Source organism: Podarcis erhardii (genome assembly GCF_964252035.2).
Source record: "Podarcis erhardii genome assembly, chromosome: 2".
Classification (NCBI taxonomy): domain Eukaryota; kingdom Metazoa; phylum Chordata; class Lepidosauria; order Squamata; family Lacertidae; genus Podarcis; species Podarcis erhardii.
The window spans coordinates 20,914,004-20,938,480 of NC_138498.1; the positions used below are offsets into that span (position 1 = coordinate 20,914,004).

The 24,477-nt window shown below is 45.0% G+C and overlaps 1 long non-coding RNA gene across 1 annotated transcript; it reads right to left on the reverse strand.

Annotated features, from left to right (window-relative positions):
• Positions 1-4,605: 4,605 nt before the first annotated feature.
• Positions 4,606-15,649, reverse strand: LOC309335154. Its single transcript, XR_014153403.1, has 3 exons — positions 15,205-15,649; positions 13,637-13,769; positions 4,606-4,709 (listed from the first exon to the last, which is right to left on the reverse strand). It is a non-coding gene; the product is annotated as an uncharacterized lncRNA (long non-coding RNA).
• Between the last annotated feature and the right edge of the window lie 8,828 nt (positions 15,650-24,477).

Consider the following 24,477-nt stretch of genomic DNA (forward strand, 5'->3'; position numbering starts at 1 on the left):
ATGCAGAAGGAAGCAGTGTATGGTGTAGTTAGCACATGTAAATAGTTAAATATAGCAATAGCTGGCAGGCAGATTTACCAGGAGTGGGGAGATAAAAGCCCTCAGATGTATTCCAAGCTTGCCACCAATGAAGGATAATGCTATGTATGCAAAACAGTTTGCTTTTTAAAGCAGCCCTGTATATTTACAAGCATCTGTAGCCATAGCGAACATATGGGATGGCGATCAACCAGGCCCTATGGAGATAGCACTATACAAAGGCATTTTTAAAAGTTTTTTTAAAAAATCTAAAGTGATGTTGTATCTAAGTGAACGAGAAAGATATTGCACTCAGAGCCACAGCGGCAAATCACAAGGTAATTGTTTCCTTCTGCAGAAGTTATCATAATACGGACCCAAATTAGTTTCCATATTCAATGAAGTTTATTCGATAGCGCTTTTACTGCCCTGCTAATGATCCGGTTAAGCCAAGTTGGGGCAAATAAATTATGAAACAATAGGAAGATGGTGGCAGTTTACAAGGCATGTTCTATATAACAATCTTTAAAAGGCTATAACACAGGTTTATTGGATCTGGCACAGCTTATAAATCCCAACACCCATTAGTACACCATGGGAGTGGGGCAAAAAGGATGTCCTTTCATTTGTCATTGGCAGTTTTACACCTAAGTGGGTTTACTGCAGAATGTGGCCGCCGCCACCTCAACTAGAAGATCTACCAACGAATGGCAAGATATATTAAAACGCTTACATTAAAATGTCCCCTTTGCTCTCCAGGAGCACCCAGTTGCTCAGCAAGGAAACCAGGATGAAGAGATTTCTGAGTTTATGTTACTTTGGAAAACTGACTGAGCAATTGATTTTAAAGTATTCATGTCCAACATCTACTATACATTTTGGGAAGTGGTTTGTCTGTCTCTTTGTCTTTTCTCTATACCTTTCAAGATATTGCTGCCAAATTTGATACAAGCTTGAGGTGGGGGCAGCACGCTTCATCAGCATTTCACACTGGGTTCCAGTGACGTAGCATGGGCTGCTGGCGCCCGAGGTCACATGGAGCGGTCTGAGGAAAGCAAAACGGGTGGAATAGAGAGATTGCAGCTGCAGAGATAAGAAAAGAAGAGTTGATCCATTGTCTGGAGAGGTCACTTCCTGGTTCGCATGGAGAAGTCATTTTCAACTGAGTCCAGCAACGGAAGTACACAGCTGTATTGAGCCAGCACTAGGTGTTGAAATTTTGCGCCCCTAACATTTTTGCAGCCAGGACAACCGCCCCTATGCTCTCCCCCCCCCACCCACATGCTACACCACTGCTGGGTTCCATTTTGAATCAAGATGGTGGGTCTAAATGTCACTTTGACCAATTTTGGCCATAGATTTGGCTGCCTCTCAAGATCCTAGTCACAAACTCAGTACAGTTATTCCTGGAGTGGGAATGGGGGTCCATATAGATGTTGTGGTGCCAGACACCATTTCAAGGCAAGATAGCATCCTGAAGTATGACTTTGGCGTGACCTCACCCTTTTTTGACATAGGTTTGGCCTCCTCTCAAGACATCCGCACCAAACACGAGGGTGGCAACATGAGAACGGATATTCTCTGCAGTAGCTCCCCATCTGTGGAATGCTCCCCCCAGGGAAGTTCACCTGGCGCCTTATAATAATAATAATAATTTATTATTTATACCCCGCCCATTTGGCTGGGTCCCCCCAGCCACTCTGGGAGGCTTCCAAAAAAACACTAAAATACAATAACCTATTAAACATTAAAAGCTTCCTTAAACAGGCCTGCCTTTAGATGTCTTCTAAAAGTTTGGTAGTTATTTTTCTCTTTGACATCTGGTGGGAGGGCGTTCCACAGGGCGGGCACCACTACCGAGAAGGCCCTATGCCTGGTTCCCTGTAACTTCGCTTCTCACAGCGAGGGAACCACCAGAAGGCCCTCGGGGCTGGACCTGAGTGTCCAGGCAGAACAATGGAGGTGGACACGCTCCTTCAGGCATACTGGACCGAGGCTGTTTAGGGCTTTAAAGGTCAGCACCAACACTTTGAATTGTGCTCAGGAACGTACTGGGAGCCAGTGTAGGTCTTTCAAGACCGGTGTTATATGGTCTTGGCTGCTGCTCCCAGTCACCAGTCTAGCTGCCGCATTCTGGATTAATTGTAGTTTCCGGATCACCTTCAAAGGTAGCCCCACATAGAGCGCATTGCAGTAGTCCAAGCGAGAGATAACCAGAGCATGAACCACTCTGGCGAGACAGTATAGCCTTCACTATACACCTTTAGGCGCCAGGCAAAAACGTTCCTTTTCAACCAGGCCTTTCCTGACTCAATCTACATCCTACACCCTGTTTAAAAATGCTGGCTCTTTTGGGGGTTTTTTATCGGGTTGTTGGTTTTGTTTTGACTTTATGTATTTTATATTTTATGTGTACTGCCCTGAGACCTTCAGTTATAGGACGGTACAGTCATACCTCATGTTACGTCCGCTTCATGTTACGTTCTTTCAGGTTATGTCCTGCAGTGACCCAGAAGTACCAGAAAGGATTACTTCCTGGTTTCGCTGCTCGCGCATGCGCAGAAGCACAAAATGACGTCACGCACATGCGCAGAAGAGGCGAATCACAACCCGTGCGTAATAATAATAATAACAACAACAACTTGACATATGGGTTCTCAAGGTGGGGATCAGCAGACTTTGTCCCCATCGGGATGCCAGGAGCCATTTTGAAGCAAGTTAACAGACCAAAACATCATCTGGGATGGCTTTGTCCATTTTTGACCTCTTACGATATCATTGCCAAATTCAGCATGAGGGTTCCTGAGGTGGAGGTGAGAGTCTTCGTTGACATTTAGACACCAAGTACTGTTTTGAATCAAGATGACAGACTGAAACATGACTTTGACATGACTTTCTGTGGTCCAGAGAGCCTAGAATTTTCCAAGATAGTGATATGGATGGGTTTTGTATCATTGGATACTAAAGCATAGCTTCTAGAGTTCTCGTTTTAATCCAACAACCCTTGTTCTTTCTTTCAGGTCACTTCCATAGGACATGGAGGAGGTATTAACGGGTCTTTTCTAGAAGCTTATCTAACTTGGACTGCTCTTCCTTAAGCAAGAATAGAGTAGGATCAGGGATTTTGTTGCAGCCACTTCTGTAAATTACATAAAATCCTTACCTGACCATCAGAGATGCCTGATTGGAAGCATAAAAGCATGCAGACAGAGCTAACATTGCATGTAAATGATGGCGAGAGTCAAAAAATGGCTTTTAATGATCCATTGGGCTACAAAGCATTACACATAAAAACCTTTGTTAAAAAGAGGCAAGTGGGAGATCATGACTCAGCGTGTTATCTCCACGGTGTTGTTTAGTCTATCCGTTTTCGGAAAATTAAATAATACAATTAAAGTTAAATGGACCACACAAGAATAACAATTAGAGTATTGCAATGTATCAGAATGTTGTTAGTTTGGGCAATAATTCAAATCTGGCAAGAATCTCTCATTGTCACTGGTGTCCTTGATTTGAACTTTTTTTTCCCCCTCACCGCCCCTCATTATATTTGCAAAGTCTTTGATTCGTGCTCTATGTTTGGAAACATATGGCAGCTTCATTTTTTGCCACAGGATTCAGGAAGACCTTATTGAAATAAGTGCAAAAATGAGCAGCTGCGGTGATGGGAAGAACACTTTGGTGAGAAGAGAATGGGACGTTTGCCTCAGCATTCAAAACACAGCTTTGTACCAACAAAACAAACTAACAGCTCCAAGTGGTGATGGCCAATGAAACAACCATGTGATGCATGTCAGTTGACTTCTGTGTTATTCAATTAACTCCAATGCACTTTACCAATAGCCTTGAAAAATATTGTTATGGGATCTGGTCTAGCAGATGTGTTGATGGCTGGGGGTAAGACCCAGCCTTAAGCTGCAATCCTGTGCACATTTACTTGGGAGTAAACCTTTTGGACAATGAGATATACATCTGAGTAAACTTGCACGGAATTGCACTGATACTCTGGTAAATATTTGGAACACTGTGGTTTTATTCACAGCTAGACATCCTTTTCATCTGCCCTAGTGTGGGTTTGGCTCTCATTTAATATAAGTTCTTTTTGTGCTACAAAAGCAGCTTCTCTGTGCATAGTACATAGTTAAAATTATGAAATTCCTGACAACACTGTCAAGGCTCTGTCAAGGCTTTGGAAAAGTATTCCTCCCCCAGTTGCAGCAAGAGGAGAGAAAACAAGGCAGAGTCCTTTTTAATGAGTTTTATTCAATCTTAATAGTGAGAGACAAAAGAACACAACAAGAATTAACAATGGCCTTGCTCCAAACTGGGCTCCTCCAGAGCCAGTGTGGTGTAGTGGTTAAGAGCGGTAGTCTTGTAATCTGGGGAACCGGGTTCGTGTCTCTGCTCCTCCACATGCAGCTGCTGGGTGACCTTGGGCCAGTCACACTTCTCTGAAGTCTCTCAGCCCCACTCACCTCACAGAGTGTTTGTTGTGGGGGAGGAAGGGAAAGGAGAATGTTAGCCGCTTTGAGACTCCTGAAGGGGAGGGATAAAGCGGGATATCAAATCCAAACTCTTCTTCTCTCCTCCTCCTCCTTCCTTCCTAGCAACAGCATCTCCCTGTACGGTGGCTGCTTGTGGCCCAAAGTCTCTGATTCCGTTGTTCCTGCACCCTTTATGAAAGCCGAGTTCTGGGAGAAGGGGAATCAGAAATACTCTCCAGTGACAACGTATCAGTTGACTGCCCTGCCTCTGTCTCCCCTCTTCCCAAATCTGCTGCTCATCTGTCTCTGAGCTGTGACTTTCCTCAAACCTAAACGGCCTCAGCCCAGTATACCTGAAGAAGCGTCTGCCCGGATGCTGAGGTCCAGCGCCGAGGGCCTTCTGGCAGTTCCCTCACTGTGAGAAGCAAAGTTACAGGGAACCAGGCAGAGGGCCTTCTTGGTAGTGGCACCTGCCCTGTGGAACACCCTCCCATCAGATGTCAAAGAGATAAACAACTACCTGACATTTACAAGACATCTGAAGGCAGCCCTGTTCAGGGAAGTTTTGAATGTGTAACATTTTAATGTATTTTTAATCTTTGTTGGAAGCCGCCCAGAGTGGCTGGGGAAACCCAGCCAGATGGGCGGGGTACAAATAAATTATTATTATTATTATTACTATTACTATTATTACTATTAATAATAATAACCCCTCAAACCCCTGCTGTAAATCAATGCTGCATTCTTCTTCTCCTGCAGCGTCAGGAGATGGGGGAGTGATCTTCACCATTCCTCATCCATCTCGCTCTCTTGAGTCCAATCCCTGACCAACAAGGTGTAGCGATGGCCAGGAACGTGAAAAGAGTTTAGACAAATTCATGGTGGATAAAGCCAGCAATGGCTATTTGTCAGAATGGCCATGCACTACCTTCAGAATCAATGGTAAGCCTCTGAATACCAGTTGCTGGAAACCGCAGTTGTGATGTTGCCCTCGGGATCTGTTTGTGAGTTTTCCATAGGCATCTGACTGGCTAATGCAAGAACAAGATGCTGGTCTGGAGGAGGTTATAGCCTGCTGTTGTAAGGCTCTTGTTAAATTCGCATCACTTCAAAGGCCCACCCAACCTAGTATCCTGTCCCTGAGGTAAATGGTAAATGGCGTTTCTATGCGCTCTGGCTTCTGTCATGGTGTTCTGTTGCGCCAGAAGCGGTTTAGTCATGCTGGCCACATGACCCGGAAAAGCTGTCTATGCACGAACTCCAGCTCCCTCGGCCTGAAAGCGAGATGAGCGCCGCAACCCCATAGTCGCCTTACCTTTACCTTTACCTGTCCCTGAGGATGGGCAGATTCAGATGCCTTAGGAATGTACAACAAGCACAGGGAACTATTGAATGTATTCCATTTCTAGCCTCAATCAATTACAGGATTAGGAGCCTCTTGAGAATTTGATCAACCCAGCTTCCTACTTACCCAACATTCATAGATTTGCCTGATCTTCACTTGAAGTGCAGTTTGGGGGCTTTCGAAAATGCTTTGTCACAACTTAATAGTGTTTGAACAAACAAACAAACCTGTTTTCAAGTTCCAACACAAATAAAGTTTTAGCAGCCATTTTTCCAATCACTTTGAAAGCAAAGAGAAATCAAATTCGAAGTCATTTGGAATTATAGAGGTAGAGTTTCATAACGATCTTAGAAAGCCAGGCTGCATCCTTAGCCCTACCTGCATCTACTGAGATCATATTCTAAAGGCTCTTCTCCCCACTAAAAGAAGGCTTGTTAACATTCGCAAATCCCTTTTCAGAATCAGCTCCATGTGAATCTGCTTCTGGTTTCAACCTTTCTCAAGCTAACCTTACTTAAAGCAATATCGCTTAAATGAGTTGCATGATTTTTTGAGTCACTTGCAGCATATCGACGTGAGGCTGATTCAAGACTCCTTTGGAGCTGGCTTTGGCAACAAATACTTATTCTGAGATCAGAGGCACATTTTAATATGTAAAATGTGTTTCTTGGGCAAGAAATCCCTCTCATTTATTCTCTCTCTCCCCCCCCTCCCCTTTTATCATTTCAGGCTGAGCAGCAGAAAGCCTTTCATTAACATACTTCTCCACCACATAAAAGTGAGCTATTGTGTCAAAGACTACAGCTGGTGAAAGTAGTAGATGAGGTAATATCAGGCAGATGCATCTGCGCTCATCAAAGGGAACTTCAGATGCTCTGGGAAGAAGGTAGGGGAGTTGAGGTGCCCACATTTACCCACCTTTCCCAACCCCCTGGGTTGGTTTCGAAAGAGATACCCTTGATCCAAAAAGATTTAAATGCACACACAAACCCCACCACTTCCTGGATTCTGTTCCTTCCCTTCAGTCTGGGCCCAGTCTGACCCCCCCCCCTCCAGGGGACCCTGTAAGTTACCTCTTTGGCCTTTTTATCAGCTTATGTGGGACCAACATGGATATCGGGCCCTGATGAATACTTGAGGTTCCGGACCCTATGGTTGTAATTCGTGGGCAATCATTTAATTTTATCCTGATTCTAATTTTTAAGATGTATTTTAATCAATTGTTTGATGGTGTTTCAATGTATTTGATATTTGATGTTAGCCACCCTGGACCCAGTCTTGGCCGGGGAGGGTGGGGTATAAATAAAAATTTACTTATTTACTTACTTACTTCCTACACAGTTCTAAAACCATCTAATGAAAACGTTCTCTGCACACTGCTTCAGAACACTTTGTCACCATCATTGCAGGCCAGAAATCTTCTGCTTCACTTCTCCCATTGGCTGAGCACTGGGTGGGCAGAGGTGTACAGCCAACATGCATCGTTTGTGCTGCAACACATCTGGGCCAGTTGGATGTCAGATGCAGAAATTGCTTGGAAAACAAAGCATTGGGCTGTGCACTTCATTAGGAACCAACTTTCCGTGCTCCTGGCCTGGCTGCATGACACACAACTGGGAACATGAGCAATCTGGAGCCAGGAAATGAAAAGGAACAGTAAGCCAGGAGAGCCAGGACAGCAATGCTCACGCTGATCCGGCAATTTGCACCCACCAGAAATGTGCAATGGTGTATTGAGGGGGCAGGAGTTTGATGCACCTCACACAGCAGAATAAGCAGGAAAACGCCCAAACGCAGCTGGGCTGGCTTGTCTACCATCTAAAGAGCTCCCTGTAAGCCCATGAAATCCAGAGTTTATTTTATTTTTAAAAAATGATTTGTATTGAATTTTACAATTTTATCATCATCACAATCAATATTTCAAAAACAAAATACATTATAAATCCTCAACCCCAACCCCGGTGACTTCCCTCAACTTCCTTTTCTGGTTTTTTGGCATATTATCTCTCCCTGCTTATTGGTTAATTCTTATTCTTTATAGTTTTTTAAAATAATTATTATTCTTCTCTTATCATTTTGCCATCCTGTTTCTATTTCTACATTTATTCTGTGAATTGCAAGTGTTTAATCAAACCCTGCAAGTGAGACCACTTCTTTATGTTGATTCTGTAAATAGAACATAAATGGTTCCCAGTCCTTCTTAAAATCTCTGTTGTCTTTATCTCGAAGTCTTTCCGTTAGTTTGGCCATTTCAGCGTTTTCCATCAGTTCTCCTTGCCATTCTTCTTTAGCTGGTATTTCAGTACTTTTCCATCTTTGTGCATGAAATCCAGAGTTTAAATGGCCGTATACACTGCATCTGTGTGCAAGTTGTGTACCCGGCCGGAGAGGTTGCGCGCGGCTAAAGAGGAAGCCAGGACAGCAAGCAGGATCCCACTGGCTTTGCTCTTTGGGGCTGGGGGGAAAATAATATTTTTTTTCTTGATTTCCCCCCAAAAAACTAGGTGCGCCTTATGGTCAGGTGTGCCTTATGGAGTGAAAAATACAGTATATTCTGTTTCTCTTGACTGCAGGCACAAGAAACGTTTGAAACAATCCTCCATATCTACAAAATCAAAGCCCATTAGATAACTCCTTCAAAGAAAAAGGGATTCTGGGCACATGCTTTCTCCAGGAACGGCGCTGATTTTTGCAGATGACCTGTGTTATGACCAAACACATTGAATACCTGCAAGCAAGGTGTGAAGGGTACCAGGTGTTAGTTCAAATAAACTAGGAGGATCAGAAAATGGAAGGTGAAACCATTGATGCCATGTCGATCATGGTGCGCTTTGCTTTGCTCCCTAGTTTCAGCCAGCCAAAGCCAAACATTTGCAAGAAATGAATGTCAGTACAAAGCCTCATACATACAGATCAGCCGCCAGATCAGCCATGTTGAGGACAGTATGATTTATATCTCACACCCACACACTCAAATGCACAGCCCTGCCTTTATGATTGTTTCTAAGGAGGATACAATAGCTGTATATGCCAGCGAGATGTTTCTGGCCAGGAACATCAGCCATATCTCCTAGTTAAGTCCAACTTTTGTCCTCTAGATCCGGGAATAGCTGTGTGTCTCATGCTGCAGATATATATATAGGTTTTTGAACTGGGAGTCCACTGGGCGTTTGTGGCAATTGCAGCCAGAAAATCAGTTTGCTAAACCTACCAAAAGAACAGAAAGTTTTGACTCCCAACCATTTTTGTTCCCTGCACAAGAGGATCTTTGCTTTGGGGAAGTTTCTGTCTGATAATCCACCCCAGTGGAAGAAGGCAGAACTTACTGCCTTAAGAAAAAGGGTTGTTTCAAATGTCTCTCGGGCCCCATCTGCACCAAGCTCCTGCCAACCTAGGAGTTCAAAAGCATGCCAGTGCAAGCAGATAAATAGGTACCGCTGTGGCAGGAAGGTAAACGGTGTTTCTGTGCGCTCTGGCACTCGTCACAGTCCTCCGTGCGCCAGTAGCAGTTTAGTCGTGCTGGCCACATGACCCGGAAAACTGTCTGTGGACAAACGCCGGCTCCCTCGGCTTGAAAGCAAGATGAGTGCCGCGCCCCATAGTCGCCTTTGACTGGACTTAACCATCCAGGGATCCTTTACCTTTACCTATTAGAACAGTACAAGGCCATCTTAAGCATATGCGGCGCCATGGTACAAAAATCCCTCCAGCACCCCACCCCCCAGCAACTCCAAAACAAGAGAGATGGGGCGGTGGAAAATGTCCTCTGCCTCCCCCACCGCCCCGATCCCCGGCATGGTGGTGGCGATCAAGCAGGAAAACATGCTGGCAGACATGATCTCCGGCATCGGGGCGCCCGAGAAGGCGGCCCGGGAAGGCTGCACACTGCCTTTTGCCAGGAAGCAGGAGGAGGACAACGATTGGGAGCAGGGCCATCTTTAGCAGATGCAGAGGCTGGGGAGGGAAGTTGCGTGCTGCTTCCTTCTAATAATAATAATAATAATAATAATAATAATAATAATAATAATAATAATTTATTATTATTTATACCCTGCCCATCTGGCTGGGTCCCCCCAGCCACTCTGGGAGGCTTCCAAAAAAACACTAAAATACAATAACCTATTAAACATTAAAAGCTTCCCTAAACAGGGCTGCCTTTAGATGTCTTCTAAAAGTTTGGTAGTTATTTTTCTCTTTGACATCTGGTGGGAGGGCATTCCACAGGGCAGGTGCCACTACCGAGAAGGCCCTCTGCCTGGTTCCCTGTAATTTGGCTTCTCGCAGCGAGGGAACCGCCAGAAGGCCCTCGGCACTGGACCTCAGTGTCCGGGCAGAACAATGGAGGTGGAGACGCTCCTTCAGGTATACTGGGCCGAGGCCTAAGCCTCTGCAGGGATCGCTCTTCTCCTGCGGAGGCTTCGGAAAGAAGCTGCACGCCCGCCAGCCATATAGTTGGCGGGGCGCAGCTAGCGGGCATGCAGGGAAAGGGGAGGCTGCCGGCAAAGCCATGCAGCTCCCCCACTCACCAGGGCGCCCCTGAGAGGCCGGCGCCCTGGCGCAACGAACCACTAAGACCAATGGGAAAGACAGCTCTGGAACAGTATCATGACAATTAAAACAGTCAAAACTTTCCCCCAAAGAATTCTGGGAGCTGTAGTTGGTTAAGGATGCTGAGAGTTGTTTGGAGACCGCCTGTTCCACTCATAGTGCTGCAGTTCCCAGTGTGGTTTAACAACCTTATCCTCTTCACAGAGAACTCTGGGAATTGTAGGTCACTGAAGGAAATAGGGGCCACCTAATGATTCTCAGCAGCCTTAACAAACGGCAGTTCCCAGCAGTGGCGTAGCGTGGGGGGTGCAGGGGGTGCCGGCCGCACCGGGCGCAACATCTGGGGGTTAGGGTTAGGGATAGGGTTAGGGGGCGCAAATCCAGAGTTAGGGGGCGCAAATTACTTGCCTTGCCCCGGGTGCTGACAACCCACGCTACGCCACTGGTTTCCAGGATACTTTGGGGGAAGCCATAATACTGCTTTTAATGTTTCGTGCAGAACGGGGGTCTCTTAGAAAATGCTTCCAGTAGGGCAGCTCCTAGCACTAAGCAGCACAGTGGCTGTTTCTTTCTTTGTTTCAAACAATTAAAAATTGTTCTAAAACCCTATTTCGTTTTAAGCATGGCCATGCAAATATTTTTAGATTTCTTTGTACAAAAAACACAGAAGCCAACTGGAGTGGCTGTTGAACCTTACGTCGGCCATGCTAATTGGATCTGAAAGCAATTGGATTTGAGATTTCCTTCAAGGGGAGAGAGCATATGCCTTAGCTGGTTCATGCCATTTCTTGTTTCGAGGCTGTCTCCAATGCTGTCCATGCAGTGTTCAGAGCTATACGCCCTGGAATCTGGATCGTAGACTTTGCAGTTAATCCACCCTCAGCTTTTCTTTTCTTTTTCTTTTTTGGCATTGAGGAGGCTCATATGTGGAACATGTTGGGCAAAGCATTCTAAGCTCTATATAAACATAAATCCTTTCTGGATTTGGGATACATGGTTATACAACAATCCGATGTCATCTTGCTATAGCTGGCATCTTTACAATATCTTCTTGGAACAAGATGAAAGACAACTTCTTCTTTTTAATAGTACGGCTATCATGCAATTCCAAACATCTATTAATTAGAGAGGTTATTTCTGCTGACTCATTCTCCAATGAATGAGGCAGGTTGCGATCTTCTCGATGTGACACATAAACGCCCCATCTCTCCATCATCATCAGTTCCTTGGCAAGTTGCCCGACAGGGGCTGAACTTGTTGATATTATAGACACACACGTTTCCCTGGAGACATGTAGCCTCATATCTTCAGGAATGTACGAGAATGCAGCATTTACAAGAATGCCGTTGACCACAAGTCACTTCAGTGAACAAAGAGGAGCAAGCCTCATATTCCAGTAGTGAAAAAACTGTGCTTTTAAATTCCTGTTAACAAATACCCATTAACAAACAAGGCCCCAGTCGCTCTAGCTTTCCCCTTAAATCAATTTACAGTGGTACCTCGGGTTACATACGCTTCAGGTTACATACGCTTCAGGTTACAGACTCTACTAACCCAGAAATAGTACCTCGGGTTAAGAACTTTGCTTCAGGATGAGAACAGAAATTGTGCTCCGGCGGCACGGCAGCAGCAGGAGGCGCCATTAGCTAAAGTGGCGCTCCAGGTTAAGAACAGTTTCAGGTTAAGAACAGACCTCCAGAACGAATTAAGTACCGTATTTTTTGCTCTATAAGAATCACTTTTTCCCTCCTAAAAAGTAAAGGGAAATGTGGGTGCGTCTTATTCAGCGAATGCAGGCTACGCAGCTATCCCAGAAGCCAGAACAGCAAGAGGAATTGCTGCTTTCACTGCGCAGCGATCCCTCTTGCTGTTCTGGATTCTGAGATTCAGAATATTTTTTTTCTTCTTTTCCTCCTCCAAAAACCACCTCTTGTGGTCTGGTGCGTCTTATAGAGTGTCTTATAGAGTGAAAAATACGGTACTTAACCCGAGGTACCACTGTACTATCCAGGGGGCCACTTTATCTAAGTTATATAATTCAATATTTGAACAATTGCTATTAATAATAGTGCTATAAATTGGTTTTGTTATAATGAGGCTATTCTTGGACTGTAATTGAAAACTAAGAAAAAATATTATTTTTAAAAAAATCAATTTACTACCCATCCAAATATTACTCTCAGGACAGCTGCAAACAGTTGGAATAAGTGGTAGATGAACCAGAAGGCAAAAATCCCAACTGAGTCATAATCCTACTGGGAAATCGGAATGCTCATGCCGGATATGAAAGTAACTTTGTGGTACAATTGATGAACCTAGATGCAAATGACTCATTCTCCTCCTTCCACGGAGACCAGATACAATTTTCTGAAATTTTTATTTCCGTATTATTTGAAATCTGCGGTGTTAGGGGCTCCAGGAATCAGCGAGGGAATTACACTATCCTCTCTTCCAATGGAGCCAGTATTATTGATTATAAATTGGTTCCCATTATGATAGCTAATCATTTTAATAATGTTGAAGTTCTTACTTTTAGTTTTGGGACAAACATTTTTACTTTATTTTTTAGGAATAAGGTATATTTACTGTGCCACTTTGGTGCTAAAGCCATTGAAGTATTTTGTGAAGAGCTAATTAAGCCTTAACTTCCCTGCTTGCCCTAAGCAAAATCCTTTCTCTAAAGCTTACATTTGCATTGAAAATAAATCCCTCATCACACTGCATTTTGTAAGGCTTTTCTGCAGATTTCACTCGAAAACTCCGTTTTTAAATTTTATCATACAGAACCCACAACTGCATCAACATTCTGTTTTAGGATGCTGCTTTAGATTCAGAAGAAAGAAGAGATCAAATGCTTTTTCTACCTCTGGCCACCGATTGGCCAGTTGCCTCTTCTCGACTCCTCTTCGATGAGGAGTAAGGACTAAGGAGTAAGGCTGGATCTACACCGATTGTAAAAACGCTTTTCAAAAAGTTATATAGCTCTCAATACACTTTTACACTGATGATGGATCGCTGCTCTACAGCGCCCTCTGGTGCCACGTGCTTATAACACCTTTATAACGTTTTAACTCACCAGCGTAGATGAGTCCTAACTCAACCAGCTCCCCTCCATATGCATTGCAGCAGACCAAGAAAGTGTTTGAGAAAAGAAAGTCTGGCAAAGGCACACACGAAGGACGTATAATTCACACTTCCGTTCTCTAGGCTTAACAAGATAAAATGAGACTGGATGTAATACCTGAAACTGAGCTGTATCTCTGAAAGTCCCCAGGTCAAATTTCACCAGTACAAGATGATATCAGGCAAGCGGCTCACTTTCAACCTCAGGGCTTCCGTCTGCAATAAATGGACTTACAGGGTTATTTTAATGACTGCAAGACACAAGAACTAACATCTGTACTACCATACAAATGTTAAGTATTATCACATTAAAGGCCCTCCAGTTTTACAATATTATAGCTACAGTCTTTTATAATATTTGTTTACTATTTTTTGCATTAATCAAGAGTAATCCAAAAAATGCTTTCTTTCTTTTTTAACAGACTCTAAAGGGATTTTGTTGTTTAGTCGTGTCCGACTCTTCGTGACCCCCTGGACCAGAGCACGCCAGGCACTCCTTTCTTCCACTGCCTCCCGCAGTTTGGTCAGACTCATGCTGGTAGCTTCGAGAACACTGTCCAACCATCTCATCCTCTGTCGTCCCCTTCTCCTTGGGCCCTCCATCTTTCCCAACATTAGGGTCTTTTCCAGGGAGTCTTCTCTTCTCATGAGGTGGCCAAAGTATTGCAGCCTCAGCTTCACAATCTGTCCTTCCAGTGAGCACTCAGGGCTGATTTCCTTCAGAATGGAGAGGTTTGATCTTCTTGCAGTTCATGGGACTCTCAAGAGTCTCCTCCAGCCATTAAAAGAATACTCATATATATATTCTTTGGAACTTGAAATTAGGGAAAGACAAAGCTAGCAAAAGATGGGAGAGAGTTCTAAGCAGATCCATTCATAGTGAAGAATGTTCTTATTTATGTAAACAAGGATCAGATATTTCAATGCATGTCAGCTTAAAAGAAAACTTTCAGAAATGCTTATACATCAGTATTATACATCTGTGGTATCACACGTTTGCCAGACTTCCAAAATGGGTTGGTCTCCTAGGATTTGCTGGAGGTATAACACCGATAATGCTATTTCTTGCATATTTGGCGGCACCATGTCAAAATCTCACCTTACTGGTGAAAAGATCCAGTTAATAATTGGATTCAGCCTCTTTAGCTACCAGAAGTAATGACTCTAGTTTTATTTTTATTTAAACCTATGTGGACAAAAAGTGCCATTCCTTGGTATGATGTCCTCTTACAACAGCCAGTACTGCAGTTACAAAATAAAATAAAATAAAAATGGAGAACGAAGCACACTTCTTGTTGACTGGAATAGCTGGCTGAAATCTGGATGCTTCTTTTATTAATAAAATGACCTATTGTGCTCTTATATGACAAGGAAGAATAATGACCATCACGGTTGGCCTCTTTGGCAGCTCCTTTGTATTTTTTGGAAAAATTGGAGCTGAGATATAAATATACAAGATCGTTTTTATCTTGGTAAGTTTTTAATATTATCTGTAAGGAGCCATTTCTTTATTATTATTATTATGTGGTCTCACTGTACTAAAATCCTTCAAAACAACATTTAAACATAGAGAATGGACCAACTGGAACTTGGACAAGTCTCAAAACCCAATTAACTTTCTGCTACTCTCCATATAATCCCCCATCCCTTCACCAGAGATCCATACTTACTCTTATCCATACTTACTCTTGCTCTGCTCTTTCCAGGCACAGCTTTGTGCTTAAAAGCTCCATGTCTAAGCAGTTGGGGTTATTTGCCCCAGAAAATCTGCACTTCTTGCCCAATGGGAGCAAACATCAATTCAGATTCTGTGCGGATGGAAGCTTGCTTCGACTGAGCTTTAAAGAGCAGGCTTTGCCAGGAAAGAGTAGAGAAAAAGTAAGTGTCACAGACTGGTTGGATGCCAAGGAGTGGTAGGAGGCATGAGCCGGGGAACCCCCAAGGGAAGAAGGCTCGGAGCCAGGGGAGTGGTGGTGGGACTACAATGAGTGGTCAGAGAGAGAAGACCGGGGGGTTGAGGTGTTGGAAGCTGGAGAGGCAACCAGTGGCATAGCATGGGTTGCCAGTGCCCAGGGCTGCGTGGAGGTGGTGGGGTGGAAGGGAGGGAAACAGGTGGAGTACGCATGCACAGTCAACTGCCTAACAGCATCCATGTCACCTAAAAGATCGCAGCTGCAGAGATAAGAAAGGAAGATTTGTTCCATTGTCTGGAGATGTCACTTCCTGGTTCACAAGGAAAAGCCATTTTCAACAGAGCACAGAAGCGTGCAGCTGTATTGAGGCAGCACTGAGTGTTGAAATTTTGTACCCCTAACAATTATGCACCCAGGGTGACACACATCCCCTGTGCCCCATCCCACGCTATGCAACTGAGGGCAACAGGGTTTAGTGAGCAGGAAGAGTCTGGGACAGAGTGAAGTTCAGACTCTGAGGCTGAAGCAGAGGCTGGAGAGGAGTGGGGTCAAGAGGTTGCTGAAGAATCCAGGGAGTCTCCCTGTCCTGCTGTGACCAACTCCCCTCTCCCCTGGTCTCTGAGAACACACAAAGAAATGAAAAGAGCAGAACAGAGATTAGTTGTGTGCAGACAGAGTTTGAGACTGGGGGGGGGGGGACCCTGAAGAGGATGAGCCTTAGAGAGGGGTGGGAAGACACAACTGTGTCTTCGGGGCAAAACCTACCAGGAAGGGTTGCTGGGACCACTAGGCCTGAGCTGTATTTTTGTTTCCTTGGATAAATAGTTACCGTACTTTTCCGTGTATAAGACAATTTTTATTTCTTTAAAAACCATGCTAAAAAATGGGGGTCGTCTTATACATGGGTAGTGCATAGGGTGGTCGTTTGAGTGGTTAGTGCTGCAGCTGTCAGCGGCTATTGTGCATGTTATTGGTTGCTGTGTCAATGGGTGGTGTTGATTGGCTGGCCCAGGAGCTCACCAAGACAGTAGCTAACTTCCTCTATTTGATTTTTTGTCGCCGAAGTATGCTACAGGATCCTGCCCTTGCTGGAAACCCACAGAGATGAGGCGGATTGCTCGCCTCTTAAGCCCTTTGGCAGGTGACTGTGCTGTTGGGGTGGTGATGAGATCACACTGGCCTATCTATTCTGAATGCATTCTAAATGTTCTTATGTGATGCCAATAAAGGTTACTTGACTTGACTGGCTGGCGCTGCGGCAATTGGGCGGGCGATTGGCAGCTCTTGCCAGCGACGGGACATACGAAAGGCAGATTTTGTGACGCGTTGTGGTGAGCGATTTTCAGCAATCCCCCCCTAAAAAAAGCTAACGTACACATGTTTACAAGCAATTTCCCTAATATGCATTTTGGTATCTTCTTTCCATCAATATGTACACTTTTACCTAATACACTCATTTTTGTAAACATTGGTTGGTTGGAGAACTGCATTACAAAATTCGGTTGAGTGTGAATTTCAACAGAGAGCTGTGCTTTGGATCATCTATTCAGAATGAGCAAATTTGAACAATTCGGCTTTAAATACAAGCTGAATCAAATTCCGCCCTCACCCCTACTTCCAGATCTTTAACTTTTGTTGTTGTTTAGTCGTTTAGTCGTGTCCGACTCTTCGTGACCCCATGGACCAGAGCACGCCAGGCACTTCTGTCTTCCACTGCCTCCCGCAGTTTGGTCAAACTCATGTTAGTAGCTTCAAGAACACTGTCTAACCATCTCGTCCTCTGTCGTCCCCTTCTCCTTGTGCCCTCCATCTTTCCCAACATCAGGGTCTTTTCCAGGGAGTCTTCTCTTCTCATGAGGTGGCCAAAGTATTGGAGTCTCAGCTTCAGTATCTGTCCTTCCAGTGAGCACTCAGGGTGATTTCCTTAAGAATGGAGTGGTTTGATCTTCTTGTAGTCTATGGGACTCTCAAGAGTCTCCTCCAGCACCATAATTCAAAAGCATCAATTCTACTTTCCCCCATATGAGTAAATGGCAATCATTAATAGGGGAGAAAATAAAAGTGTGTTTTCAAGGGCATCGTTGGAGTTGGGGTTAAAGCTGCACCCCTGGTGGCCCATTTTATTGGCCTGGAGGGAAGCTCTCAAAAATCTTCCCCAATGTAGCCTGTTTAATATGCCCCATCCAATCTAATGGGATCCGCTAATATCCAAGGCTGCTGTTATCTGCTTCGCCCACCCTGACTTCTATTTCTTGCAAGTGATAGTTAAGACAGTGACAAAGCAAAAGACAGCAGGAAATGGCTAGAACCGAAGACTCCCCTCTCAACTTAGGTCCTGTCCACACCAGAGTTTAATGCAGATTTGAAGGGACAGGACGCCCTCTCTCTGTGGGCCCGTCCCCCAAATCTGGATTATCTGTGGATAATCCAATAAGGAAAGAAAATTTAACATAGAAGTGCATGCTCCCCAACTGGGCAGACTTTTTCTACATGTGTCGTGGTGTTTCTGTGTGTGCCATTTATAGCTATACCCTCTGCTTCCATTTTCTTTTCATCAGCTTTTTTTCCACCAGTTGTTGCTGAAGGTATGCATAGTTTTTGTTTTTGTTTGTTTTTTTGGAGGGAAGGGAATTAAAACAGCTCTTTTGCACAGAAGCGCTCTTGCAGAAAACAGCTGTATTAAAACAAGCACAAATTACACTGTGACAAAACCATTCTACTATCTGAAACTGCTTATGTGGAAATCAGAAGCCGTTTCTAGGGATGGGGGAGAAAATTTGCCGTTGCATATTGTCAGGGAACTGCCATCAGAGCCAAAGGAGGAGAGAGGGCTCCAGAGGGATGCCGGAGAGGGTCCCAGTAGGGAGAGAGGCAGCCCATCTGCTGGGGAAGGAAATCAGCGTAGCACCAGTGGAGAAGGGGGGCAGATGGGGGAATCGGAGAAAAGGCTCCTGGACTCCTCACCGGAGACCAGCGGGGAGAGCACGGGTCCTCCGCTGCCCACACCCTCCCTGCGCAGAAGACTTCCGCGAGAGTAGGAGGCGACTGGGCGTCAAAGAACTTCTTTGCTGGAAGAAGTTCAAGAAACGCCCACTGATGGATTCTGCCAGTGACTGAGACAGCCACAAGTGCAAGACTGTCCAGAAGGAAAGGGTTCAACCAGGCAACCTAGCCAGGAGCGGCGGCAACTTACGCACGAGCAACCCCCTTAGAACCACTGCACATATCCAGGAGGCTAAAAAAATACAAAAACAAAGGGAGAGAACAAGAAGTAACAGCTCTTTGTGTGACTGACTCCAAATCCTTGGCTGGTTGCGTGGCGATCTGCCCCCTCCCACAGATGGAATCAATAAAGACACATGGACACCAGAATTTAGGTTAATGGGTGAAAAATGGCCACAACTTTATTGATTACAGGTAAGAGCGGTATTGATAGGCACTGGCCCTATCAGACTAACAGGCATAGAACCGGGAAGGGTTAAGCACCAACAGGGGGAGCCCCCGAGATGCACATCCCTAGGCGCTCCCCAAGGGGTTACCGCTCGGGGGGCGCTTTAGGCCCTCGCCTCCATAGGTTTCGGACGAGGCGACACCCCCCGGAGTCCTTTATCGAACTACCCATCAACATTTGGGTGAGGTAATGGCGTTCCTCCCCCCCCAACTCATTTGCATAATAATCCCCTGCCAATGCCTAACCGCCCAAACCAAAGGTGTTGTGACGTTTTGCTACGAGGTAGGCGAAAAATCCAAGTGGCTTCCAAAATAATGCCAATTAGCCAAGTGGAAAAACTCCTACCAGGCCCCAGCCAAAGTCCATAGCAAAGTCCAAGTGAAAACCTAGAGGGTGGGTGGGTGGGAAACCGCAGCTGGCTGGAAGAAAGGGGCGAGCACGGGCTGCCCTGACCTTAAATGAACTCTCCTAAGCCCTCCCCCGCCGCCAGCCGATTGGCTGGCCCGCTAAATGATGACTCCCGGGATTCCCAAGTCCCGCAGGGCTGCAGGTGGGGCGTGAGCCCACAACACACACACACACCCTCCTTATGTCGGGAGTGGCTTTTGGAGCAACAAGAACTTTCTTCCTCTCTTTTGTACAAATCTGGTATATCCAAAAACCTGTGTTAAAAAATAAATAAATAAAAAGATGCTCAAGCTTTCCAATGTTCCAATTTACATAACAGAACCACACACACAATTTGGCCCTCCATTCCTGCTCTTCTTCTTTTTCTCAACATCTTCGCCTATGAAGCAATTGTGCAAAATGCATCCAGTAAATCAAGACACCTGCTGACTTCGCTGTGTACGTGCTGAGAACCGCGGAGCCTCGTGGGACAGATACATGGCCTGTTTTGCAACCCATGCAGAATCAAATGGGTTTTTCCAGTTCCTGTGCGGAAACCAAGCTTGGGCATGCAAGGCCTGATGGCTTCGTTTATAGCTCTTGCCAAACCCAAGCTTTTGTTTGTGGTCTCACCAAATCCATGATTAAGGATTGAAGCCGCAGTTAAGTCCTGACGCAGCAAAATGGCTCAGGGGACACCCCCGTATTACATATCTGGGCGGGAATGCTCTTTAAAGGCCCTACTGAACAGAGGGCCCCAGATATTAATCGAGAGGCTTGTTGACTCATTAAAAGCATTTAAACTTTATATTTAAAAAAGAAACACAAAGTTGCATTTCAAAGGTAAATGGGAGAAGAAAATGGAACATTTAAAAACTGTGAGCTAAAAAAGGGATACTTCTCTCTAGGTGGTACATTTTTCTGGGACTGGCAGTTGAGTCTGGCAGCTGGGTCTGGCAGTTTATTTTCTGGGGTAAAATCCCAAAACCAGCTCAACAATTTCAATCCTTAAAAAAGCTCAACAACTTTGGTTGTCCCTTTGGTCGTCCCTCACGCATGTTCACTTCATCAAATCTGGCCCTCTGAAAAAAGTTTGGACACCCCTGCTTAACCTTTAAAACCCACAAAACCATTAAAAGGGGGGGACAATTCATGTGTCAAATAGGCATGGATCTCATTCACAGCTTCATAGCACACTTAGTGCTAAGAATGAATTCAGAACATGCCCAGGGGCAAATCTGCTAATTTGGGGCTCATCCTCACTTCCCTTTGTTCTGCAATTTCTTCCAATTGTCCCGTGATTTATAGCCATGGGTCTGAGAAGTTTTTCTTTAGTCCTGCCACTTTCACCAAGAAAATCGACTGTTTACTTGGACTACTGCAATGCACTCTACGTGGGGCTATCTTTGAAGGTGACCCGGAAACTACAACTAATCCAGAATGCGGCAGTGAGACTGGTGACTGGGAGTGGCCACCAAGACCACATCACACCAGTCCTGAAAGACCTACATTGGCTCCCAGTACATTTCCGAGCACAATTCAAAGTGTTGGTGCTGACCTTTAAAGCCCTAAACAACCTCAGCCCTGTACACCTGAAGGAGCGTCTCCACCCACATTGTACAGCCTGGACACTGAAATCCAGCTCTGAGGGCCTTCTGGCGGTTCCCTCCCTGCCAGAAGCAAAGTTACAGGGAACGAGGCAGAGGACCTTCTCAGTAGTGGTGCCAGCCCTGTGGAATGCCCCCACATCAGATGTCAAGGAAATAAGCAACTATCTGACATTTAGAAAACATCTGAAGGCAGCCCTGTTTAGGGAAGTTTTTAAATGACTGATGTTTTAATGTATTTTTAATCTTTTGTTGGAAGCCGCCCAGAGTGGCTTGGTAAACCCAGCCAGATGGGCAGGGTATAAATAATATATTATTATTATTATTATTATTATTATTATTATTATTATTATTATTATTTTATTACAGTGGTGCCCCGCAAGACGAACGCCTCGCAAGATGGAAAACCCGCTAGACGAAAGGGTTTTCCGTTTTGGAGGCGCTTCGCTAAACGAATTTCTCTACGGGGTTGCTTCGCAAGACTAAAAAATCTTGCGAGTTCCCGCGGGTTTTTTTCGCATTTTCCCCCCTTTTCCTAAGCTGCTAAGCCACTTAACAGCTGATCCGCTGATAAGCCGCTTAACAGCTGATCGCTAAAAGCCGCTAGGCCGCTAATAGCACTAATCCGCTAAGCTGTCAATGGGCTTGCTTCGCAAGACGAAAAAACCGCTAGACGAAGAGAATCGTGGAACGGATTCTTTTTGTCTTGCGAGGCACCACTGTAACTGCTAGTGTGGTGTAGTGGTTAAGAGCGGCGGACTCGTAATCTGGGGAACCAGGTTCGTGTCTCCGCTCCTCCACATGCAGCTACTGGGTGACCTTGGGCTAGTCACACTTCTCTGAAGTCTCTCAGCCCCACTCACCTCACAGAGTGTTTGTTGTGGGGAAGGAAGGGAAAGGAGATTGTTAGCCGCTTTGAGACTCCTTAGGGTAGTGATAAAGTGGGATATCAAATCCAAACTCTTCTTCTTCAGAAAATCCGACTGACTTTCTTTGATTCAGCAGTAAGCAGCGGGTTTTCCTGGGCAAAGCACCAGAACAAAATAAAAACCTCTCAGAACCATATCTGGAAATCACAGGACAAACAAAAGTGTGGATTAGTCCTCAGTTTAACCTCTGGTTGCTAACTTATAGTTTAGGTAGTTCTCAAGGAAGCAGCCAGGTGAAAGCACAATGCATCAATGGAACAACATCCAAAGGGATGTGTTGGAGAGACATGGTGGAATAGATAATAAATACGGAAGAGGCTGAACCAAGTGAAGTTCAGTGCGCATCAGCGGCAGAGAGTATCAGAACTCACACCAACATTTCCCAGTTACTGCAGCAGTTCCTCAGCCAAGAGGGGCGAGTTTCAAGTCCAACCCCCCAATGGATAGGATTGTCCATATTACGTTCAGAAGCTCCAACTCGGAGCAATGGTGTGGCTCATATCTGGGCACTGTCCCAAAACTCATGTGGGGAAACCGTGTGGGACAACTGGCCCGGAACGCATGTGCAAATTGATTCAACAATCCTATTATCCACAGAGTTCGGTGGGATTTGCTGTCCAAAGGGGTGGGGGCAATTAGGAGCAGGAAGTCAGCTAGTGGGAAAAGGATTACCGTATTTTTTGCTCTATAAGACTCACTTTTTCCCTCCTAAAAAGTAAGGGGAAATGTGTGTGCGTCTTATGGAGCGAATGCAGGCTGCACAGCTATCACAGAAGCCAGAACAGCAAGAGGGATTGCTGCTTTCGCTGCGCAGCGATCCCTCTTGCTGTTCTGGCTTCTGAGATTCAGAATATTTTTTTTCTTGTTTTCCCCCTCCAAAAACTAGGTGCGTCTTGTGGTCTGGTGCGTCTTATAGAGCGAAAAATACGGTAAGCTGTTCCGCTGCTCAAATCCGCAGCCTCCTGGGTTTGTTTGTTATTGAATGAAACAGCCACTGAGTAATGTGTAGTTCGCCCTGACTATAGGACTCTAGCCTGACAGTACAACCTTGTAAATACTCAGAAAAAAAGTCCCACTAACCCCAATGGCTCACTTCCGAGTAAACATGTTTTGAGATTGCAGCTTTCATTTCTGGAGCTAGCATGGCAACTACTGTTTATTGTAATTAACATCTGATGATAATCATAGGGAGCCACGGTGGTAAATTTGAATAACTAGAGTTCTCAGCCGCATCAAGAAAGAGTGTTCTGCATCTTAAACTTTTCTTCGCAAAGCTGTTTGTGCCTGCAGCCAGAGAAATTTGAAGCTCTTCGGCACACAGCTGCTCTGCAAATATAATTTTCCTATCAACTTTGACAAAGAAAAATTGCTAAACGGTTCCCACTTCTGCCATCATTGCTCTTGACAATGTTTTAACAAGCTAAGTGTTTTCATATGTTTGCTTTATGTAAGAGATACAAATTGGCAACAAGCAGTGGCGGCGGCTGCTGCTAATGCCAATCGTGGCATTGTGAACTCCAAGGTCGTAAAGTTAAGAAAAAATATATTTTTAAAAAATCAAGTTTCTTTCTCCACCAAAGGAAGGTTCTGATCTGATCTGGTCATGAATCATGCTGCATTTCTAATTAATAAAATAAGTTATTGGGCACTAGATCTGCAGGAATTTGTAGATGGGGTTCATGCAACTTCCCAGAATCCTGATCAAGGGAGTCTGGTGAAACTAGAGGACCAATCTTATGTCTGTTTGGTAGAATGCTTGTCAGTGTGAGCAGCTTATATACCTGTGCAAGACCAGCAGGTTCCTCCTCTGGTCTGTCAGACTGATGCTCTTTGGTCTGTCTGCTGTTTCACATGTTGACCCCACCTGCCCAAAGACAGTCTCTCCAGAGTGGTGCATGCTCTGGTTATCTCCCGCTTGGACTACTGCAATGCCCTCTACGTGGGGCTACCTTTGAAAGTGATCCGGAAACTGCAACTAATCCAGAATGCGACAGCCAGACTGGTGACTGGGAGTGGCCGCCGAGACCATTTAACACCGGTCCTGAAAGACCTTCATTGGCTCCCAGTACGTTTCTGAGCCCAATTCAAAGTGTTGGTGCTGACCTTTAAAGCCCTAAACGGCCTTGGCCCAGTATACCTGAAGGAATGCCTCCACCCCCATCGTTCAGCCCAGACACTGAGATCCAGTACCGAGGGCCTTCTGGCAGTTCCCTCATTCCGAAAAGTGAAGCTACAGGGAACCAGGCAGAGGGCCTTCTTGGTAGTGATGCCTGCTCTGTGGAATGGCCTCCCAACCGATGTCAAGGAAATAAACAACTATCTGACTTTTAGAAGACATCTGAAGGCAGCCCTGTTTAGGGGAGTTTTTAAAGTTTGGTGTTTTATTCTGTTTTTAGTGTTCTGTTGGTTGCCGCCCAGAGTGGCTGGGGAAACCTAGCCAGATGGGCAGGGTATAAATAATAAAATTGTTGTTGTTGTTGTTGACCCAAAGTCTTTTATTTATTTACTTGGGTAATCCTCACTCAGAACTAAGTCGCAATGAGTTCTATGCCATTTGCTCTCAAGTAAATGCACATTTAGGATTGCAGTCTCCCTGTCTTTCAAGGTGGTGGTATCCCCCTCCTCTGTTTCACCCTGAGAATAGCCATGTTAAGAAGTTGAGAGGTATTCAC